This window comes from Malus sylvestris, chromosome 3 (assembly GCF_916048215.2).
Source record: "Malus sylvestris chromosome 3, drMalSylv7.2, whole genome shotgun sequence".
Lineage (NCBI taxonomy): Eukaryota > Viridiplantae > Streptophyta > Magnoliopsida > Rosales > Rosaceae > Malus > Malus sylvestris.
The window spans coordinates 18,340,259-18,362,832 of record NC_062262.1 but is presented as its reverse complement, the minus strand read 5'-3'; the positions used below and the strand labels follow the sequence as shown (position 1 = coordinate 18,362,832).

The following is a 22,574-nucleotide window of genomic DNA, read 5'->3' as shown; positions in this document are numbered from 1 at the left end:
TGAGATGTAAATAAGTAAGCGTACTCTCTCATTATTATTGTTGCTAGCCAACATCATATCATTGTGAGGTGGGCTTGGTAATAGTGAATCTTCCATACCCTACAAAGAGTTTCCTTTAAAACTTTCGAATTCTGATGAGGGATATGGAATTTGCCAAAAATAGTGAGTGGTGCTATTTGATTTAAAGACCGAGATCAAATAGCTTAAAATCAATCAATTTATATTCGTTATGTATTTATTTACCGATATATTTGCATAGGCTATCCAAAACTTGACAAAGAAAAAGGCTTTAGTTTCCGGACTTGTTACCACAATCCCATAGATTGTCTTGAATGGATTGTATATGTAGCTAAGTAGTCTCATTCTCATAATCTTCCTATTGATAATATATCATTGGAAGAACATGTTAGATAAGTCTATCATAAAGAGTACAACACTTTTAGTGTCATAATTCTTCACTTACAAATCGTTGTATGAAGGAATAAAAGTTTCTTTGAACAACCCTTAGTTAACACAAACACTAGTGCTTGTTTCTTTGTTAAATGAACAAGGAACTTGAGAAGTAAGCACAAGGGCATGGACACTTTATGTGCCATGATTCTTCACTTACAAATTGTTGTATGAAGAAATGAGAGTTGCCTTGAACAATTCTTGAAAGTTTGTAATTATGTTTAGCACATAATGGTTGATTGACAAAAATAGTCTATCAACATGGACTTATGATGATTTTGAATCATTGAGTGTTAAAGTGTTAAACCACTTCAAGAGATGGAAACTAGGCAAGGACTTCACCTTTGTGTCCTTATCCAAATGGTTCACTAAGTTTATCGTAAACTATAAGGTGAACATTAACCGCACACTCTCCAAATCGTTTGATGTGTATAAACACAATTGAAATAAGTTTCAAGAGAGATAGTGGGAGTTTAGGGACTATGACTATTGTTGTCAAATGAGAAGTCAAATGAAGAAGGTGAAATAACTCCAAGGGAACAAACTTTCTTTATGAAAGGATGGACGTTGGAAAGGGTATTTGCAAGAAATGTCTTGCAAGTGTCAAGAACTCACCTTTTGAATGTCTTGTAAATTGTTCTTGAATAAGTTCAAAACAGTTGGTTCTTTTACTTGAATGCTTGATTATATATTAGTAACTATGTTTTACAATAGTTGTAAAAGTGTGGCTAATAAGAAGTAGAAGATTAATGAGAGAAGAGAAAGTACTTCACATTTGGAACGTGAATAAAATATAGATCTCTGCGAAAGCAGATAATACTTACTTCCTCATATGAACTACCAAAGAAATTGGAAAACCAAAGATTGTCTTTACATTCCAATTTGAATAAGGAACTTAATTCCGTCACTATAAGAGATGGATGAATGTTTTGCTTAACAAAACATTATTCTTTATTAATGAATGATTGGATTATTGTAATCTAATTGATTGTCTCTATAGTAGAGATGATGTGGTAGTGTTAACTGTTTAGAATACAATAATGCTTAAAACCCAAAAGGTTGCAAGATAGTGACTAATCCCATTGAGTTGTGACACCTCTAAAACATAAATTACAAGTTGGTCATAAATGGATGCTTTGGATTGTTAGATCCAGATCCAATGCCCTCTTGTTAAAACTGTATAGAAGCGAAATGTTCGAATCTTTTTTCTTTTGGAAAGAATAAAGAATCACAAAGTTGTTGAGGTTAATTCACTTAGATGTTAGTAGAACTTGTCCACAGCATAATACTACTCATGTTGTATGACATTCACCGAAAAAGATCGCTCTCCGTTGGACTATCGTTTATTTTGAATAAACACAAGTCTGAATACTTTGCAAAAGGTTTCAAAGAATTCAAGAATGTAAGTTGATGAGTAAGACGTCTAAAATATTTATCTCCTTAGATTTGATCCAAGGAAAAACAACACTTTAGATGAGTTTCCTTGAAAGATATCAAGGAAAGTAGCATCATAAGATAATGGATTTCTCCATTGGGAGAAGAACGAACTCGAATAAGTTGTAGTTCATTGGATGTTATCAATTACCCATATATAGGATATATACTTCTAAGACAATATGATTGTCAATTAGAAGATCTTCCAAAATTTTCATGACTCCATAGGATGTAGTTGAAAAGAAAGACAAGTCTTAAGCGTGTTAAGATTTGAGGTTGTGTGCTAATAAGCAATATTTGTTTGAGATGTAATTTTGAGGTGTGTGTTGTAGCACCCAGTAGTAGGAAGCGTAAAATCCTTACCCTTATATGATTACATCTCTTAATAGGTAATTAACTCCTAATAGGTAACTACAAGATACTCATAGATATACTAGGATTTACACAATCACATTCCTAATCCAATAGGACTGCAACACTCCCCTTTGAGTGTGTAAATACTCAAACAAAATGTCGCATCAGATCTTCAGCAGATGAGGTAGAACGATTGATGAATTCATTGGCACAACGGGTGAATGTGAGTATCAAATTAAAAAAAAAAGTATGCATAGGTAGTAAAACTCACAAAACCTCGCTATGCTAAAACCCAAGGTGGGAGAAAAATCCATAGACTAAGGAGAAAAGTGAGAAGTATGAATAATGTCTAAAACAAACGTCAAACAAGACAAAATTAGTAAACTCAATGGAGTATGATCATCCCAGGATGGGTGCCTCGTTAGGTAGCAAAAACCCAGTGGGAAAAATGCTCCTAAATGTAGGAAAAGAGTACATTAAGATCAAGTGAGTATGCTTCAGGATATTCCCCCTGAGTTTGACATAACTTTCAAACAAGGTTCTAAAAGACGCTAGGTGCTAGTCAGGCGGTGGGTTGGGGCCTAGCGTCTAGGCGGCTAGGCAGAGCCTAGGTGGGCGCTTAGGCTGACTAGACGGATTTAAGTAAATCTATTGTATTTCGTGTAAATAAGTGTCTATTTATACTTAAAATATATATAATTTCATCATAAACTAGAAAATAGAATGACATATATATAATGAAGTATTGGAACAATAAAATGTAAAATAGAAGAATACATAAATTATAAAGTTTACATTTTATTAATTTAACGAAATTCATTATATAACATATATATCTTATGTTATTTCATATGTGGTGAAACATAAAATATATAAAAATTAAATATAGCATGTTTTTTATTTGACAGTGTATACCAAAAAAAACTATACTTACAAAATATAATAGTATCATTTTCTTATTTTGTCGATCAGTACCATTTTCTTTCAATTAAAGTGCTACCAAGATTGTATGACATAGTGTTTTTTTGGTTCCTGGTTTCTTTATGGGCGAAAAGTGTGGCACTTACAGACTTGTTTTGATGTGCTTTTAAAATGACTGAAAGCGCTTTTTATAGAAAATGTTTTTGGGTTCCAAAAGCACTTTAAGTGCTTTTTACAAGAAGCACCAGTTATGTGCTTCTTCCAGGAAGCACTTTAGGTGCTTTTTCAGGATTTACTACTATTTTTACTAAAGATTGTTTTCAAAAATATTTTCACCAAAAGCGCTTTCAGTCATTTTAAAAGCACATCCAAACGAGCCCTACTAACCACGTGTAAAGAGTAAACAAAACTTAAAGAAAGTTAAAATGACGCGTTGTCAAATTAAAAGATAAGGGTTAACAGTTCACTTTCTTCTTCTCTGCGATGGTGAGTGTGCCTGCAAGTCCGCCGAAACCAAGCTCTGCAACCATGGCTAATTTATTAAAGTCGGGATTCACATCACACCGAAAGCCACCTTGACTCCACCTTGACTCCACCTTAGACCACATACACCACCTAGAGCACCCAGGCGGCCACCTAGGCTCCGCCTAACTCTTCCGCCAATTTTTCTTCCGATCCTACCTTAATCGCGGCGGCTGAGCAACGACTAGCGCCTAGGCCGCTTTTTAGAACACTACTTTCAAATGAGAGAACTACAAGCAATTTAACTCAAATAATTTACGCATACCGATTCCTTGGACGAGCGTCTGAAAAGTAGACTTGGGCAGTGACTTCATGAAAAGGTCGGCCAGGTTATCCTGGGAACGGATTTGCTTGACTTCAATGTTCTGATGTTGTTGTTGCTGGTGAGAGTAAAAGAACTTTGACGTTATGTGTTTGGTGTTGTCTCCCTTGATGTATCCCTCATTTAATTGCTTGATACATGCTGCATTGTCTTCAAACATTATCGTAGGAAGGTTAACGACAGAAGAAAGACCATTAATGCTTTGAATATGTTCCATAACCACTCTCAACCAAAATCACTCTTGTGAGGCTTCATGCATGGCAAGAATCTCAGCATAGTTCGAAGAAGTTGCAACTAGCGTTTTCTTGGTAGACCTCTAAGATATAGCGGCGTCTCCAATGGTAAAAACATAACCCATTTCAGAACGTGCCCTATGAGGGTCAGAGAGATAACTAGCATCTGTGTAACCAACAAGGCAAAAATCAACCTAATGACCCTGGGGGGCGGCTCCTCTCCAGGATTTATGGGTGTAGAACAAGCCCAAATCCGTAGTACTCTTGAGGTAGCAAAAAATGTCTTTAAGACCATTCCAGTGTCTGCATGTAGGCGCATTGCTGTATCTAGCCAAAAGATTAACAGCGAAGGATATGCTGGGTCTAATGGAATGTTAGGCTCCAAAATCTCTTCCTTGTCCTCATTTGGACGGAAGGGATCTCATTTAGCATTTAGAGTCCGAACGACCATAGGAGTACTCGAAGGCTTCGTTTTATCCTCATTAAAACGTTGTAACACTTTATGGGTGTAGTTCAATTAATGTATTAGGATTCCATTCAAACAATGCTTAATCTCCATGTCGAGATAATATCGAGTTTTCCCAAGAACTTTCATCTCAAATTCCGATTTCAAGTGAACAACAATTTCCTCAAGCTATGCGAGAGTTCCAATGAGGTTCATGTCGTCGACATAAACTGCAACGATTGCAAATCTGGAATGTGACTTCTTAATGAACACGCATGGACATAGTACGTTGTTCACATAACCCTGACTTGTCAAATATTCACTCAAATGGTTATACCACATCCGCCCGGATTGTTTCAATTTGTAGAATGACCTCCTCAATCTAATCGACAGAGTGTTCCATGGTCTAGAACTATTTGAACCAGTTAATGGAAGTCCTTTTGGAACTTTCATGTACATTTCCGTATCTAGATCCCCATAGAGATATGCGATTACCACGTCTATAAGATGCGTATTCAACTTTTCAGAAACTACCAAACTGATAAGGTAGCAAAACGTTATGACGTCCATTACAGGGGAATACGTTTCCTCGTAATCAATCACAGGGCATTGAGAGAAGCCTTGTGCTACAAGGCGTGCTTTGTAATGTACTAGTTCATTCTTCTCATTGCACTTTCTCACGAAAACCTATTTTTAGCCCACAGGCTTCACATGTGGTGGAGTAGGAGCTACGGGTCCAAACACCTTTTGTTTTACAAGCGAAACAAGTTCGACCTGGATTGCTTGTTTCCAGTTTGGCCAATCTGTTCTACGTCGACATTCATCAACGGAGTGTGGTTTAATGTCATCACTAAGCATTATATCGAAAGCAACGGTATACGCGAATGCATCATCGACTATCATCTCATTCCAATTCTAAACCTTATCCAATACTGCGTAATGGACCGAAATCTCATGATTCTCGAGAGGCTGGTATGTCTCATCTAAGACATCACCATAATCTAGAATAACCTCATGTGTTGGAACATATGAGCAAGCAATGGTCGGATTCAGACTAGGGTCACTAATTTATGTCATTTTCCTATACCGAGTTTGTGAATCCTTTGAACCAAGGGGCCTGCCACGCTTCATGGTAGGAGCAGGTGATTAGTTAGCCGTTAATGTACCAGGCTGTGTGGATGGTGCTGCCAGCCCACCCTCAGGGACTGTCCGGCCTTCCAAGGTGGTGTTACGATGTACATTAAGTACTTTCATCCTTACAAGTGTGTTTGTAATGAGTATATGTGATATCGTCACCTTTGCTAGATCAGTAAAAGCATATAGCATGCTTTGAGCGATGCTCTGAAGATCTAGACGTCACACTTCAGTTTTAGATTGAGAGGTGCATGGATCTAAATGAGACAGTGGGAGTAATCCACGACAATTCGCGACATTCTACAGGAACATTAGTGATTTTATCTATACTTAACGACATGAAGACTGTCTCATCAAAGTGACAATCCACAAAACGTGTGGTAAAGAGATCTCATGTCAAGGGCTCTAAGTAATGGATAATTGATGGCGAATCACAACCAACATAGATTCCCATTTTTCTCTGAGGGCCCGTTTTGGTACATAATGGTAGCGCTATTGGCACATCGATTGTGCACCCAAACACACGTAAATGCAAGACGTCAGGCTCATATCTAGTAACCAATTGTAATGGTGAATGAGGTTGGGTAGCGGTGGGCCTCAAGTGGACCAACATAGCTATGTGTAATATTGCATGGCCCTAGGCAGATATCGGCAAATTGGTTCGCATAACCAATGTCTGAGCTATCGTTTGAAGGTGTTTTATGAAAGCTTCTGCTAGGCTATTTTGGGTGTGAACATGAGGTGCAGGATGTTCAACTTCAATCCCAACAAACATGCAATAATCGTCAAAAGTCTATGATGTAAACTCTCCAACATTATCCAGTCAATTCAACTTGATCGGATAATCAGGGTAGTAAGCCCTAAGCTTAATCATTTATGCTAAGAGTTTCACAAATGCAGCATTGCATGTGGACAGTAAGCAGACATGTGACCATCACATTGATGCATCAACCAACACTATGAAGTATCTAAATGGTCCGCATGTTGGTTGGATAGGTCTACAAATATCCCCTTGAATCTCTAAAGAAACTTAGGTGGGTCGTGAATAATCTTTGTAAGTGAGGGTTGAATGTTCAACTTCCCCAAGGAACATGCTTTGCAAAGTGGATGGCCGAGATAAGATTTCAAGTGATGCCCATGTGATGCTTTGAGGATATGGCACATCATATTTCATCTGGGGTGTCTCATTTGATCATGTCAAAGCAGGAGAATGTTTTGGAACCCAGCCATAGGGCCGGCCACGTGATAGGTCTCAATGGCGCTAATGGTTGTTATATACAACCCACTTGGGAGACGTTCTAGCTTCTCGTGAATACACTTCTGGCCATATTCGTAAAAAGTGATAAAAAGAATTTCAGAACCATTCTCTTTAGTGGTTTCAACATGATATTGATTATCTCGAATATCTCTAAAACCCAGCAACGTTTTTCCGAAACGTGGAGAATAGAGTGTCTCTTTAATGGTTAATTCAGTACCATTGGACAACATTATACGAGCCTTTCCGTATCCTTCTATTAGGTTGGATGGGCCTAAGAGGGTTGCCAAAGGTGCATTTTAGGTACGAATGTAGTAAAATAGTGTTTCTCACGCAATATGGTGTGCATGGTGGCATTATCAGCCAAACAATTAACTTCCCCACTAGTCATACCTAGAAATAAATTAATTGAATCGATCACATGCATAAATATAATTCCATTCATTCAATTAATCAATTCGAGAAATAATATCCATAAAATAATTATTCATAATTCAAAACAAACCAAAACCAAATTAATTATTCCAAATACTTCGAAAAATTGTCTTAAAATTAAACCATAAACCTAGAAATTTAGGGGGGGTTCGGCCACTCCTAGTGCGTTCAACCACTAGGGGTGTAAAACGCCCTAACATGCCTTAGAAAAATTAAAGTTTATTCTTCCATGGGAGTGGATGCCTCCTAAAAATCTTAAACCTCCAGAGTTGTAGTAGTGTCTTCGAGATGTTCTACAAGCGCAAAGTTAGACTCACGCGGGAATGATACTTGGCAATAACCTCGAGGATAGCTCGGCATACGCGTGACCAATGATCTTTTGATCCACATCGATAGCACATGTCCAATTCAGTGGAAGCTGAGTGAACGGTGGCTTTTCCCTTGTTCTAGAAGTTTGGGACCTTAGGGACAAAGGGTTGGTGCTTATAGCTCTAATTTGCTCCCTTGGGTGGGCCTCTATTTTGTTGACCTTGGGCCCGTGGTGGGACTTGCCGCCCATGTCCACAGCCACGACGAGATTTTCGTTGGTTGCGGCTGCTAAAATTAGTCGCATGTGCTACAGGCAAAGTGTTTGAGCTAATGGGTCAAGCTTGATGATTCTTCATCAAAAGCTGGTTCTGCTTTTCAGCAAGAAGTAAAATGGATATCAAATCCAAAAATTTGGTGAACTTCTATGCCTTATATTTTGCTGCCAGACAATATTGGTGGCATTGAAGGTCGAATAAGTCTTCTCCAAAAGATCCTGTTCGGTTAAGTCCTCTTTACATAACTTAAATAGTGATCGGATTTTACAAACTTCAGAGTTGTATTCATTCACAAACTTAAAGTCTTAGAAGCGTAAATGCTGCTAGTCGTGTCTTGCTTCAGGTAAATAAATGTCTTTCCGGTGATGAAAGCGATTGACCAGAGTGAGCCAAAGTGTATATGGATCCTCCTCTGCGAGGTACTCAGTCTGTAGTGCATCATAGATGTGTCTTCAGATGAAGATCATAATAGTAGCTTTCTGAGCTTCATCGATGGGTACATTGTCAGTAGGTTTTGAATGAAAACTTCGGGTTTCAAAGACACTAAATACGAAACTACAGGTTCGATTTAGTTATGAACGTTTAGTTCATATATAGGGGTATCTCCAAGAACATAGAATACAATATATAATAAAGTGTAGTGGATTTGTGGATTGCTTCAAGAACCCAAGTGTGAGTGCTTCGGGACTACAAAAGATAGTCAACAATTCAATGAAACAAAATAATTTATTGAATCGTTAATTGCCAAAAGTGAGCTTCAAGCCATTCATTTTGGATTAATTGTCAAATTAATGGACTGCTGGTCACTTTAATTAATTCAATAGATCGGACCATACATGGTCAATTGTAGAAGAAAAAATAATTATCACATTCGGGTTAAAATTATAGAGAATGCCAAAAATAGCATTGGATTCGAAAAACCATAGCCCAATCACGGTGGGCTTAGGTGCCATGTGTAGGCAAGGCCCTAAAAAGGCTTAGTGGGCTATGGGTTATTGTGAGGCAGCCCAATCATGGATGCAGGCCATGTGCTGGGGTCTATGATAGGCCCAGCATAGGGGCTAGCCTAGGTGTGGGGTGTACATAAAGCCCAGCAAGAGCTAGCTTCAGTTTGGGCTTAGGTGCGAGAAGCCCAGCCAAAAGGGCTGGCTTCGGATCATGGGCCAAGGCGCGGGAACCCAACAAGCAAGCAAGCTTGCTGCAGGTGGCGAGTAGGAAGAGCCCAGCAAGCATCGGGCTTGCTGGAGATGGGCCAAGGGCGCATGGGCGAGCCCAGCAAAGCTGCAAGCTTGCTGGAATGGGCTAGGGCTGCAAGCTAGTTTCAAAACCCTAACCAAGCCAAGGGCCTGGGTGTTATGCATGCGCAGCAAAGCCCAAAGGGCTGCTGCCGTGTAGTTTAGACGTCTAACGACGTCGTCCTAAGGTGGTCCATGAAGCTGGGCTACAGGCCGGCGGCAGGGCAAGGTGGTGGTGCCGGTGGTGAGCCACCTCTTATGCCGCATTGATTCCCATATATTTTTTCGAATTCTAGGGTTTAAAAACCCTTATTGCTTCTAAATTAATTTCGATGCTTTAACACACAAATTCCACATAGCATAATTGTGTATTGCATGAACAAGTATTTATATTGACAAAATATATGAACATATATACAATATATATAATTGAAAGGAAAATATAAATATAGGGGGTTCATGCATCATGGGGAATGCTTTCATGCTTCAAGTTTTTTTCAAATATCTTAATTTATTTAAAAAAAAACCTAATTGGTAGAAAATAATTGAAAGCCTTTGATGTTGTAGAAGAAAGCCTCCTCCACGATCCTTCAGTTCCTTAGCTTATGGTAAGAGCGTGCTGATAACATGTTATAAGCCTATTTGACTGAACTGGATTTAGGACAGAGAGGGAGAGGGGCCGGCGGCAACAAAGAGAAAAGAGAGAGATGTAGTTCTGAGGTGTGTGTTATATCACCCCCTTATGCCTTTGTTTGTAGTAGTAGGAAGGGTTCTCTTAATAGGTAATCAACTCCTAATAGGTAACTACAAGATACTCCTAGATATATTAAGATTCACATTCCTAATTCAATAGGACTGCAACAAAAGTGAGTTTTTTTTTTTGGCTGTTTTGATTAGTTTTCCATTTTCTTTTTCTTTTTTTTCCCGTTTCCTTTTTTCTTTCTGCCTCACAGAAAATCAACATAACAAGAGCAAAAGTGGGCAAGTGGGTGAATCAAGCGGGTCAGCAGCGGGGAGCAATCTAGGCAGGTTGCAGAGTCGTGGTCGTTAAACCTGAAGAATATATCTGCTCTGATGTTGAAAATAACGGTATCTAACGGAAGAACAAAAAAATTATAACCATGAAGATTATTTTATTAACGTATAATTAGAATCCCCTGCAACTTTTTAACAAGTTTTAGATGAAACATTTGTTTCTTTTCAAGGTTTGATTAAGACACCTTAACCAACAGCCACGCTAGCATTTGTTGTTTATTTAAATTACATATAATTATTGTATTTTGTAAGCTAAAATTTTAATTATTGGTTTCCAAATATGTCATTTTAAGAGTTTTTTTTTATATATTTTTTATATTTGTTTTTATGTGGCCTCTTTTTTAGGGAATATTTTCTGCTTGTTGATAATGTTTGGAAATAATCTTCACGATTGAAATTTTTGATCTCCCATGTTTGAAATTCGAATGGAATTTTTCATTTTAATTAGTGGTTGTTTTAACAAATTTATCTTGTTCCCGTTTGGCAGCAAGAGAGAGTCTTGTGTTTGCTCTTGATATTGGCTTATATTGTCTTCACGTCGGTGTTATTGGAGCTTGATTTAAAGAGTGCAGTTAATATGAATAATGTGCATGAAGAATATTTTTTCTACAGCAAGCCTTATTTTGGAAGAGATTGGTTTCGAAGTTTTAATTGTGTTTGGCAACGATTAGATAGCAACCAAGCAACTCATCAGGTTGTGAAGAAAAGGAACTGTAACTTTCTTTCATGGATTGAGGATACTTCAGTATGGCTGGTATATGTTCTTAATACATATATGGTTTTTCCTAAATGATTGTTTGAGAACGGAGTGCAAACTTGGTTCGTGTGCTACAAAAAACACAAACAATATTTGGTACGTTCGAAACTACATTGCACAAACAATATTTAGTATGTTTTTAATTACAATAACAAACACGTCTGTTACTAAATTTTACGAACCAAATGACTGATACGTTCAAAATTAAATATTACTTTATGTACCAAATGACTGGTAAGTTCAAAATTAATATTATTTTATGTACCAAATGACTGATACGTTCAAAATTAATATTACTTTAAGTACTAAATAACTGGTACATTCAAAATTAACATTACTTTTATGTACCAAATGACGGGTACGTTTAAAATTAATATTATTTACGTACCAAATTAATGGCTGGTACGGTCAAAATTAATATTACTTTATGAACCAAATGACTGGTACGTTCAGAATAAATATTACTTTAAGTACAAAATGAGTGTTACGGACTAAATTAACATTATGTATCGTGCAAAAAAAAATGCTATGTTACAAACTCGCTTTACATACCGTACCAAATATATATACATACCAGAATGTACATTAAATAATGTACCAAAGCACAAGGCAAATCGTACCTATATTATGCACTCATGATTAAGCAATAGTTCAGTTACAACTACAAATTAAGAGGGTTAGAAGAGGGGTGGAAGAATTTTTTTCATAAGAAAAAGAAAATCTTGCACAAGGGGCATAAGTTATCAAGGAGGTGGAAAAAAAATTCTAGTAGGAAATAATTATGATTAATATATATTAATTATGAAATTCAAATGCTTCTTATATGCATGGAAGTTATATATTATGTAGTATTTGTTTGGATTCAAACTCTGAGATATAAGTTAAGCAAGAATTTAGGAAAAATGTAATAACCCGTTCCAAATTTTTCGATTTTATTAATTTAAAAGAGTGAATTGATGAAAATGCCCCTTGAGGCGAGATTTTTTACTTTCGTTGATCGTCATTTCATGATGCATATTGTGGAGGCAAAAATAATCAAGAGACGACACGTGGATTTTTGGCAGAAAAGACAAAATTACCCTTGAGGAGCACCGAAATTCTCACGCTCAAGCAGTGGACAATCATCCCACAATCAAATCAAAAGTTCCCAAAATAGGTGTTTATTCAAAACCTATTTCATCCATCTTCTCCACAAGGTAACCCCCAAAACATTCCTTTAAAATTATGTTAATTAGCTAATTAATAGATTTATTGCGTAATTAATCTATTAATGGCTAATTAAATTACCAATTAACTACAAAATACACTAAAAAACACCACAAAGGGCCGGCCACCTTCTCCCCCAAGGTGGCCCGTCATGCCCTATATATACTACACCATTTTCTCTAAAAACCTAGGTCTACACTCTTGCTAAATACTCAAAATTCTCCAAACACTTTTCCCTCGAAATTCTAACTTTGGCATCGGAGGCCAAAGTCCCCTCCCCCCCCCCCTCCCCGGGCAATTCATCGTGGGCGTGTGAGGCTATTGGCCTTGACCTACGGTGTTATTTGTTTTGTAGGTGCAATTTTGTCCAAGAACAAGGAGGAAGAAATTTGCATCCACAAATTGGTGCTTTCATTGAGAGCTGAGTCCCATACTCGTAAAAGACTCTTGCATCCAAGGTTTTTCTATTTTTCTTGTCCATTTGTAGATTTTCGTACATTTTTATTATTATAATTATTTATTTGCAAAATTTTTTTGATAAAACATAAAAGAGAAGTACAATGGCTTGAAATTTGGAAAATTCAAAAAGTGAAAATTCCAATATTCAAGAGATGGGACCACAAAGATCATCGAGGCTAAATGTGACAATAAGTGGAGCGACACCACCACCACGAGTTTCCACCACGGGAAGCACCGCAGTGGCTACCACAGTAGCCACTTGCGGCGAGGTCCATGGTGTCACCACCACGGCCCGAGCCGTGCTATCCAAGGCCTACGGCACCAAGGTCATGGCCCAAGCCAAGTCACTTCATGCCCAATGTGAGCCCAACGTGTTGCCAAGCCAAGCCCAAGCCTCGCACCAGCATGCGTCACATACCAAGCAGCCCACTCCCGCAGCCCAGCTTGCTTCCGCCGAGCAGCCCACTCCCGTAACCTAGCATGTTCCTACCAAGTAGCCCACTCTCGACGCCCAGCCTGCTCCCACTAAGCAACCCACTATCGAGGCCTAGCTTACTCCCACCGAGCAGCCCACTTATGTGGCCTTCCAAGCAACCTAAATCGGTCCAAGATTAGTTCAACCGTCCTAACTCTAAATTTCAGGACCGACGATCGAATTGGGAGCATTTGCACCACATTGTTCTGCGGATTTGACATTTCTCAACTCAAATCTCGCGCCCGGAGTCTACCACACTTCCACTGCTTAATGGGATACATTCATTCCAAGCTCTTCCAACCCAAAAGACAACAACACGTGTCTCGACAAGTTATAGAGTTGATGAACGCCTTCGCATAGCGGATGACCTTGGTGAATCAGCTCTTGCAGCGCACCTAGATGCAATGTGCCCCTGACGAGATATCCTAAAGTAGGACAAAAGCATACGAAAAGTCTCTCCAACAATGTCCCAGTAAGCATCCACTTGACCGGTCACAAACCGAGCGTTCTAACGAAGTACACTCTCGACTAGGCTCCCAAGATAGCGTATACTCTCGTCTTAGCACATGAAGAAGCGTACATTCTCAATTAGGCCCATGGACAAACATACACTCACGGTTGGGGCCACACTCCAATAATCAACATAACCAACCTTCTAGTCGAAGTGTTCATTCACGGCAAGGCCCGCAAGGAGCATTCTCCACCTCACATCAAAGTAGGCAGCGTAGCGGACGCAGAAAAGTAGTCACTTAATCCGGCTCAAATTCAACCAGCAGTCTGCGAGTTTCCTGCACACCTGCAAGAAATATATCACATGCACCACAGCTACATTGTAGTTGAGCCGAACACATGGATGAATAACCTAGACCAGCAGGTCACGACTGGGGGCAGTCGAAAACTTTGCCACCCCAACAAAGGCAAATTCAGGAAGAAGTAGAAAGGCTCATGACCTAGCGATTGCATGATTTCCAGTGCAATGAAGCTATTGACAAGGCGCTCCGATAAGACATGACTAACATAAGTGAGTCATCTTTGAATGACAAGATCGAGCAGACGGGACTACCCCACATAGATTACCAGATATAAAGATTACTTATGTTCCGACAAACACAGTAGCTTAGCCTAATGGCGCGCCGAGGGCATACGAGTACTAGAAGGACATACCAGCCCAAATACAAAGAACCGAAGGCAGATTTTGTTCTCAACACTCCAAACGATTTAATACTGAAGAAACACATCATTAGTAGCCGAGCATCACAGACCTAGTGATCCAATTCCTCCTGCTGCGCATAACCTGGCCCAAGCCTTGCTTTCACAGCCGTGCTTACCTGCTCCACGGCTTCTAGCAACCATTGACCTATCACCATGGCTCATAACTATGCCAATCTTGCACCACAACTCCCAGATGTGCTGATTTTACCATGTTGCTCACGTCAACCAAGCCTTAAAAGGGCACACGACGAAACACCTAATGATGGCGTAATAATTCTAGGAGTAGCTCATTGCACTTACACCATTACGTGGGTTCCATAAGCAGTTCACCAAACAAGACTTCGCATGTTAAGGATTATTTCAGTTGTCCAGCAATCCAACTTTCCTCAACTGCTGTCCACAAAAACTACTCAAAACCCTTTTTGGGTCTGCTCTCCAGTGCGAGAAAATAAACTAATTGTTCTCCAGTGCGATAGGGTAAACCAATTCCCCGACACCCATATGAGTCTACTCTCCAATGCGAAAAGATAAACTAATTGCTCTTTTCTCTCCAGTGCGAGAGGGTAAACCAATTCCCTGACAACTATATGGGTCTTCTCTCTAGTGCGAGAGGATAAACTAATTGCTCTTCAGTGTGAGAGGGTAAACCAATTCCCCGACACCCATATGGGTCTGCTCTCAAGTGCAAGAAGATAAACTAATTACTCTCCAATGTGAGAGGGTAAACCAATTCCCTGACACCCATATGGGTCTGCTCTCCAATGCGAGAGGATAAACTAATTGCTCTCTAGTGCCAGAGGGTTAACCAATTCCCTGACACCCATATGGGTCTACTCTCCAATACGATAGGGTAAACGAATTCCCTAACACCCATATGGGTTTTCTCTCCCGTGCGAAAGGGTAAACTAATTCCCCGACACCTAGATGAGTAAGCTCTCCAATGCGAAAAGGCTATATAGCTCAAAAGATCGAATGCTTGAAGATCAACTAGGCAGCAAATGGTCAAGGGGCAGCAGCCACTTTTGCACTTAACAGTTTGCTCATCCAACACTTTATCTTTAACAGCTCCGATCTTGGCAACTCCACCCTTGACTGCTCTATCTACGGCAGTTGAAAAATCAAACTCAAGCAGTTTCCTCATTTTTGGCAAGCAACCCAAACGTGGCAGCCCAAACCGTTACCCATGCCACGCCACTTCCTCCACCCATGCTGAGCTAATCCTTGGCTTCAATCAAGTCGAGCAGCACAAGTAATGGCCCTTGCCACACTAGCTCATTGGCCCATACCAAGCTAACTCCTGGCCCTTGCCAGCCGACGTGCCGCACCACCCTGACGGCTACCTTGTGGCAGCACATCCCAAGAAGAAGACAAGGAGAATTAAGTTTTTCTTACATCGGTGCAGTACGCAAAAGCCAAAGAAATCAACGGAAGACGGTTCTTTGCACGAGCAAGCAAAAAAGAGTGTTAGGGGAAGGGGAACAAATATCCTTTAGTTTTCTCTCTTTCTTATAGGGATAAATAATTACCATCCGAAGTTGATTTAATCCCCTACTTAAGGTAGGCTTAAATTGGCTTTGGAGGCGATTTACTTCCCTTTCCTAGAAGAATTTAATTCCAAGCCCAAGAGAGAATCTGCATCAAAGTTGGAGATTTCTATGTTGGAAATGTGCCCTAAAGCCAATCATGTGATGATACTTTACGGACATTTCACATGTTAAACTAATCTAGTTTTACATATAAAGGGCATACATTATTGTTTGAGCAGTCTCATATAAATGTTATATGCTTAAACGATAAAGTCCAAGGAATATGTGATTGGGAGAATGTAATCTAATGAAGTTAGATTCATGAGACCATTCTTTCGTAGACACATCCTAAACGTTCCTGATCATAGGATTGCCAATTGGGCGTTGACAGTCCGTTAAGATCAGTACGTACTATGTCTTCTCTCAGGGAGAGTGATTAGTCTCGAGTCATTGGTGTGTGTGACATCAAGACAAGTACGGTAGGTGCTCAATAGAGAATGAGTTCACTGAACGCGATCAACGAAGAGTTCTCATATTCCATGTCACATGAGAACTTATGGTTGGGATAATGCAAAGTAGTCCTTTGACCTGAGGCATCATAGTTGTCTTGTGGTTAAGACCTTGATCTTTGATTATGTCAAAGTCACTCCATCAGGAGGGTGTCCACGGCATCGTTGGGGTCAAGCCGCTTAGCTATGGAGACAAGTGAATGCGCAACAAGGGATCTCTAACCTTCAAACCGTTTGAGGGAGAATACTCTCTGATATGATTTGAATCTCTGGCCAGAGTATGAATGAGATTAGTGAATGCGTTCCGAATCACATTCAAAGTAATCATATAAGCACAAGACACACATTGGATAGTAGACATGAGAAAATAAACTATCAAACCAAACAATGTGGTCAAGAGTATTAGATTAGAGAAAGACCGTATTGCATTTGTAATCTCGAACTGAATAGGTTCTCCACCTCTTCTGATTAGCTTGGGTAACCATGATATGCTGCTAGGTGTCACTCATGGTTTGTGGAAGCCCTAAACGTGTGTAATCACTAAAGGGAGAATTGAAAATAGTTTCAATTCACAATCGATGTAAAATGGTTTTAATCGCCCACTACCTCGTTAAAAGGAACCTAATGGATCGCACACCGTAAAAGGTAGAGATTGAAGATTAAACGGAAATGAGTAAGAATGATTAAATGGTTTAATCATTTATTTATGGCAAGGATTAATTAATATGTTAATTAATCAAACGAATAAGTTCGTTAAAGACTTCGGGATAGTTTTGGACCTTAAGGCCCAATGGGCTTCGAACGTCAAGCCCATTAACTTAAGTTGTATGACAATTTAATGAATAAAGATTCATAAAGCCCAAAAGCCCAAAATTCCTTAGGTGGCCGGCCATATGTGAATGAATTAGGGTTTTGGTTATTTAGGTCACTTAAAGAAGTGACTATATAAATGATTTTATAGCCAAAATTCATTAAGTGATAAAAGGGTTTATTTTTGGGGAAAATTGGTGAGAATTGTCTCTCCATTTTCTCTCTAAAGAGGCCAACACCTTGGATGGTACATCTAGCAATCCTACTACTCCAAGGTCACTCATTTCTTCTACAATCTAACCTTGGTGAAGAGACTTAGAGGTTCTCAATTTTGGGAACTTGGAGAACCTATTCTTCCATCCAAATCCATGGATCTAAGAAGCAAGGAATGAAGGCCCTATCTCTTTGGGTGATTAGCCTTTGCTTATGCAAAGAGGAATCTACAAAGGTATTAATTTCAACTCACTTTGTTTTGAGTTGATTATTGGTTCACCAATTTACTAGGCTTTGAATTTCTTGGTTAATGTTTTGTATTTGAGTGCATGTAAGCATGATTCCGCCTTTAATTGTTAATTGCATGCTATATGATGTTGCTCAAATGAACATGTTTTCACAAAATAATTCCTTCATTCTACACATGTTGCCCTTTCCTGTGAGCAGCCCAGCAGGTGTGGGGGGATTTATGGAGCCAAAAATAATCAAGACACAACACGTGGATTTTTGGGTAGAAAAGACAAAATTACCCTTGAGGAGCACTGAAATTCCCACGCACGAGCAGTGGACAATCATCCTACAATCAAGTCAAAAATGTTTTATTCAAAACCTATTTCATCCATCTTTTCCACAAGGTAACCCCCAAAACATTCCTTTTAAATTATGTTAATTAGCTAATTAATAGATTTATTACCTAATTAATCTATTAATGGCTAATTAAATTACCAATTAACTACAAAATACACTCAAAAACACCACAAGGGGCCGACCACCTTCTCCCCCAAGGAGGCCCACCATGCCCTATATATACTATCCCATTTCCTCTAAAAACCTAGGTCTACACTCTTGCTAAATACTCAAAATTATCCGAATACTTTTTCCTCAAAATTCTAACTTTGGCATCGGAGGTTCTTCGGCCAAAGCCCCCCTTAATTCATCATGGGCGCGTGAGGCTATTGGCCTTGACCTAAGGTGTTATTTGTTTTGTAGGTGCAATTTTGTCCAAGAACAAGGAGGAAGAAATTTGCATCCACACATATGAGCTATTATTTTATCGTATTCTCGAAGTACTTGACGGTACGAACTTGTAGGTGCAAGCGGAACCGAAATCGAAGTTACGGTTAAAATTTTACAAATTTACGAATCTGAAAAATTATTTTTGAAGAAATTACTATTTGAATTATTTTAATATTATATTATTATTTTAATATTATTTGGGGGATATTTTTAATTTTTTTATATTTTTTGGCCATGGGACCCACACTTGCACGAAACTCACCTCTCATTCTCTTTCGTGTGGCCTTTTCTCCCAACTATCTCGGATGCTCTCTCTCTCTCTTCTCCCTCACCTCTCTCTCGAGTCTCTCCTCTGCAACATCAATGGCAACACCTGCCACCACACACCATATTTTCCGCTGAACACCTCATTCATAAACTCTTTCCTGGCAAACGATGATGGAGTCACGCACCCAAAAGCCCTGGACGTGGCCACTCTCTCTTCCTTTTCCCTTTCTCTGCACAGTGGCACCTCCACTATTCAAGAATTTCTCCAGCGATTTCTCGTCGTTTCTGGCAAGGGTAAGCTTCGGAAACTCCTTAAACCTTCTTTAATCACGTTTTTAGTACAATTATAGTAGTTTTGAAAGTTTGTAGTGATGGTTGAATGCAAAACTAACTCGGAGAAATATCCCTAGTTTTCTGGCGAAGAGCCCGCGGGCTGCACACCATTTCCTGGCCAGTTCTAGCCACTACTTGACCCAATATTGGTATGACTTGAATCCTTACTCTCCTAACTTCATTATGGTATTTAACGACGAGTTTTGGTTGAGATTTTAAGCTAAACGGACCAGGGAAGTTTCTCGGCCAAAATGCATCTAATAACGAAGTTTCTACGTGATTGCCAAAATTAAATTAACATTTATAACAAATGTTGTATTGATGAGAATTAGGAAATTATTATAATCCTACGAGATGCATAGGTATGCGTACTATCTCGGGATGCCTTAATCATATTTATGGTTATGAATAGTATTATGTCGACGTGAATTACTAATTTACCGCTGCATGATTTTATCTATGTTATATGCTCATCGTGTGCTACACTGGTGTTAGTATTCGCCCGGGCCCGAGTTAGGGCTAGGCTTTATGTGTATGTTCACATCGCACCGCACACTTACTTTGTATCCATTGTAGGTGCCAATCCTATCCTAGATTGTTACAAGCAATTAGGACTCGTATGTGATGTACATAGCGCCAGTCTTCACGTGATTGCAGTACTAGAGCGTAAATCATTATTACACCCAGTCATGTTCATGTCAAAATACCTCTGCATGAACGCATGTGTTAGTATATGTCGATGAGCACTCGTTATGATACGTTTGTTTATGCAAGATTATGTGATTACCGGACGTTAGGCATTTGTTTACAAAATATTATGACGTATTGAATTCTTGAGATATTGCAGGCACCGGTAAGTATTTTCACACTATACATTTTATTGTATATTTGGAAACTATATTTGTTTTACAACGAGGGGTTATTATTGTTGGAAATTATATATTATAATTAATATTAAAATATTTAATTTTTGTATGAATGAAAAATAAGAGTCATGTGTCATAGTTGAATTCAAATTCAGGAGTTGTATATGTTGGTTGGAACTTTAGGCAACTGTCATAATGTTTCAAAAAGGGTGGATTGAGTTCTATATAAACTCAAGCATCCCACCTGTCTAATTGAATTAAGAGAAGAGTTTTCTCCAATGTCTTAGTCAAATTCCGAGTCGTGTCTTGAGAATACAAAATATATAAAGTTCATCAAAGTCTGAAGATTGAAGTGCTTTGACTTCAGATTATAGATTGTTGAATCCTGGGAGATGGACACCTACCGAACTACAAGCACAAGAGTAGGGGCGAAATTTTGTCTTGAGGACATTGCATTCATGTAAGCCTCAATCTCCAAGTTTGTCAGTTTTTCTAACTTTATCTCTAGTTGTTTATATTAATCTTGTATACTATTGATGTTGTGATTTTATTTATGATTATTATCATTGGAATTTATATTGTTATTTTCATAATTTCTAATATTACTTGCTCCAAAAATCTAAAGACAGAAATTTATATCTCCATGCAATTGTTAGAAAATATGATTCGAAGGATTATAGGCTATAATACGTATATGCAGTATACGTAAAGCAGTGAAAGAAAGAAAAATCCATCAAACAAGTTGGTGATGATATTCAGATCATTGCACATGATGATCGTTATGGAAGTATGACATGCGTATAATATCGTTATCCATATTGATTACAACAGTGCTGGATATATTATTGTATATTAATTGACCACTCAAAGACATTATATGTTTAATTGCATGACTATATTTTGTTTTTTCTGAAGATAGACATAGTAGTTTTGTAGATTTTCTGGTTTAAAGTTTCAATGTATATTTCATATGTGTTTGTACAAGAGTGAGACCTGGTATATATGAGAAGAGGGAGGGAAAAGAAAAAAGATGGGAAGGATGGCTGCAGCAAGCAGCCGACAAGAAAGAAGATGGTGTGTTGCCTACCTAATCTAAACCTTACACAAAGACATTACCCCAATCAGTATCCTCCCTTAAATGAAGGGAAGGGTGATTTACATACTCTTACCCTAAAGATTACAATGAGCCTTACCCTAGAGATTTACCCATGATGCGAAAATTAACTTAACACACAAATTAAACCCTCTTGTTGACAATTGTAGTATGGATAAGTAGGGATTGTTGTAAACTGGGGATTAGGAGGGATTGCTAATCTACTCTAAACTGACTCAAAAACAAAAAAATAAACTTAAAAACACTTAACTAGACTCTAATGACTAAAAACAAACTTAAAAGACAAACAACTAAATAGACTCAAACTAGACACTAGGAATGACTTTGGACGAAAATTGATTTAAACTTGACTCAAAACACTTAAAAACACAAACTAAGATAGATTCTAACTAATTTGACACACTAAAGTAAAAGGGATTGGGTTTTGGACGAAATTAAAGTAAAAACAAGTGAATTAAAGACTTAAACAAAATTGGACGAATTTGGTGAATTAAATGGATGATGGGCTAGTTAGAGGGTCCTTCTCCACACATGACACACTTGCATACAAATCGATCTCCCGTTGCTTTTCCAATAAACCATGAATGACAATGCCCCAGATGGACCGTGCCATCACTAATCAACCCTCAGATTTTCCTTAAGTCATTGAATTGGATAGGATAAGCATCATCAACCCAAATTATTCTTCAATAGTCCCCTACATGCACATCATAATAGAGATACAATCAAAGATCATTAAGCTCCATGAAAATCATAAGCATTGACAAAGCATTCGTAACTATGACATCATGATACTCATGCTAGGAATTTAACTTAACGCGATCATGACCAACGACCTTCACTATTTGTGAATATAAGTTTGTAATGATTCTGTGAAACTCCCTTATATTGTAGCATCAAATTCATGCATGCAAACTAAGCGGGCCATCTTAATCAACATACAAGAATAAATTTTGCATTAAATAGTAAAGTAAATTGTATTCACAATTTATGAAATCACAAATGAAAGTAATCAATTCATATTGCATATATGTTCATGACTTTGAATTTCCCCCCAGCTAAAACGAGTTTAGCTCCTCATGTTCACAAAACAAAGATAATTAAACTTAAACATTGAAACCAAAGAATGAAAACACCTAAAAACGCTTCAGCAATCCAATCTTGAATGGCAAGCACGTCCAAGGGTCTTCCTTCTGCTTTTTTATTGCGGCATAAGGTGTGGGATGATGGATGAGTGGTAAATTATGGTGGTGGATGGTTGTAGGTGAGCTATGGTGAAGGATCCATCTTGAATGGTGCAGCAATAACATATATTTATAGGCTAGGGAGAGGACCACGACCTAATTAAATTTGGAGAAGGATTTATACACCAAATCCTCAAGGAAAAAGGGTAATTAAATTCAGAATTCAAGGGGAAAAGGAAAAGGAAATATGCGGCATAACTTTGAGAA

At 38.5% G+C, this 22,574-nt stretch overlaps 1 long non-coding RNA gene across 1 annotated transcript in view; it reads left to right on the top strand.

Moving 5' to 3' along the window:
• Positions 1-5,124: 5,124 nt before the first annotated feature.
• Positions 5,125-22,574, top strand: part of LOC126615130 (uncharacterized) — a 61,690-nt gene continuing 44,240 nt past the window's right edge. The window contains exon 1 of the long non-coding RNA XR_007620658.1: positions 5,125-5,144. This is a non-coding gene — a long non-coding RNA (uncharacterized LOC126615130). The remainder of the gene's footprint in view (positions 5,145-22,574) is intronic.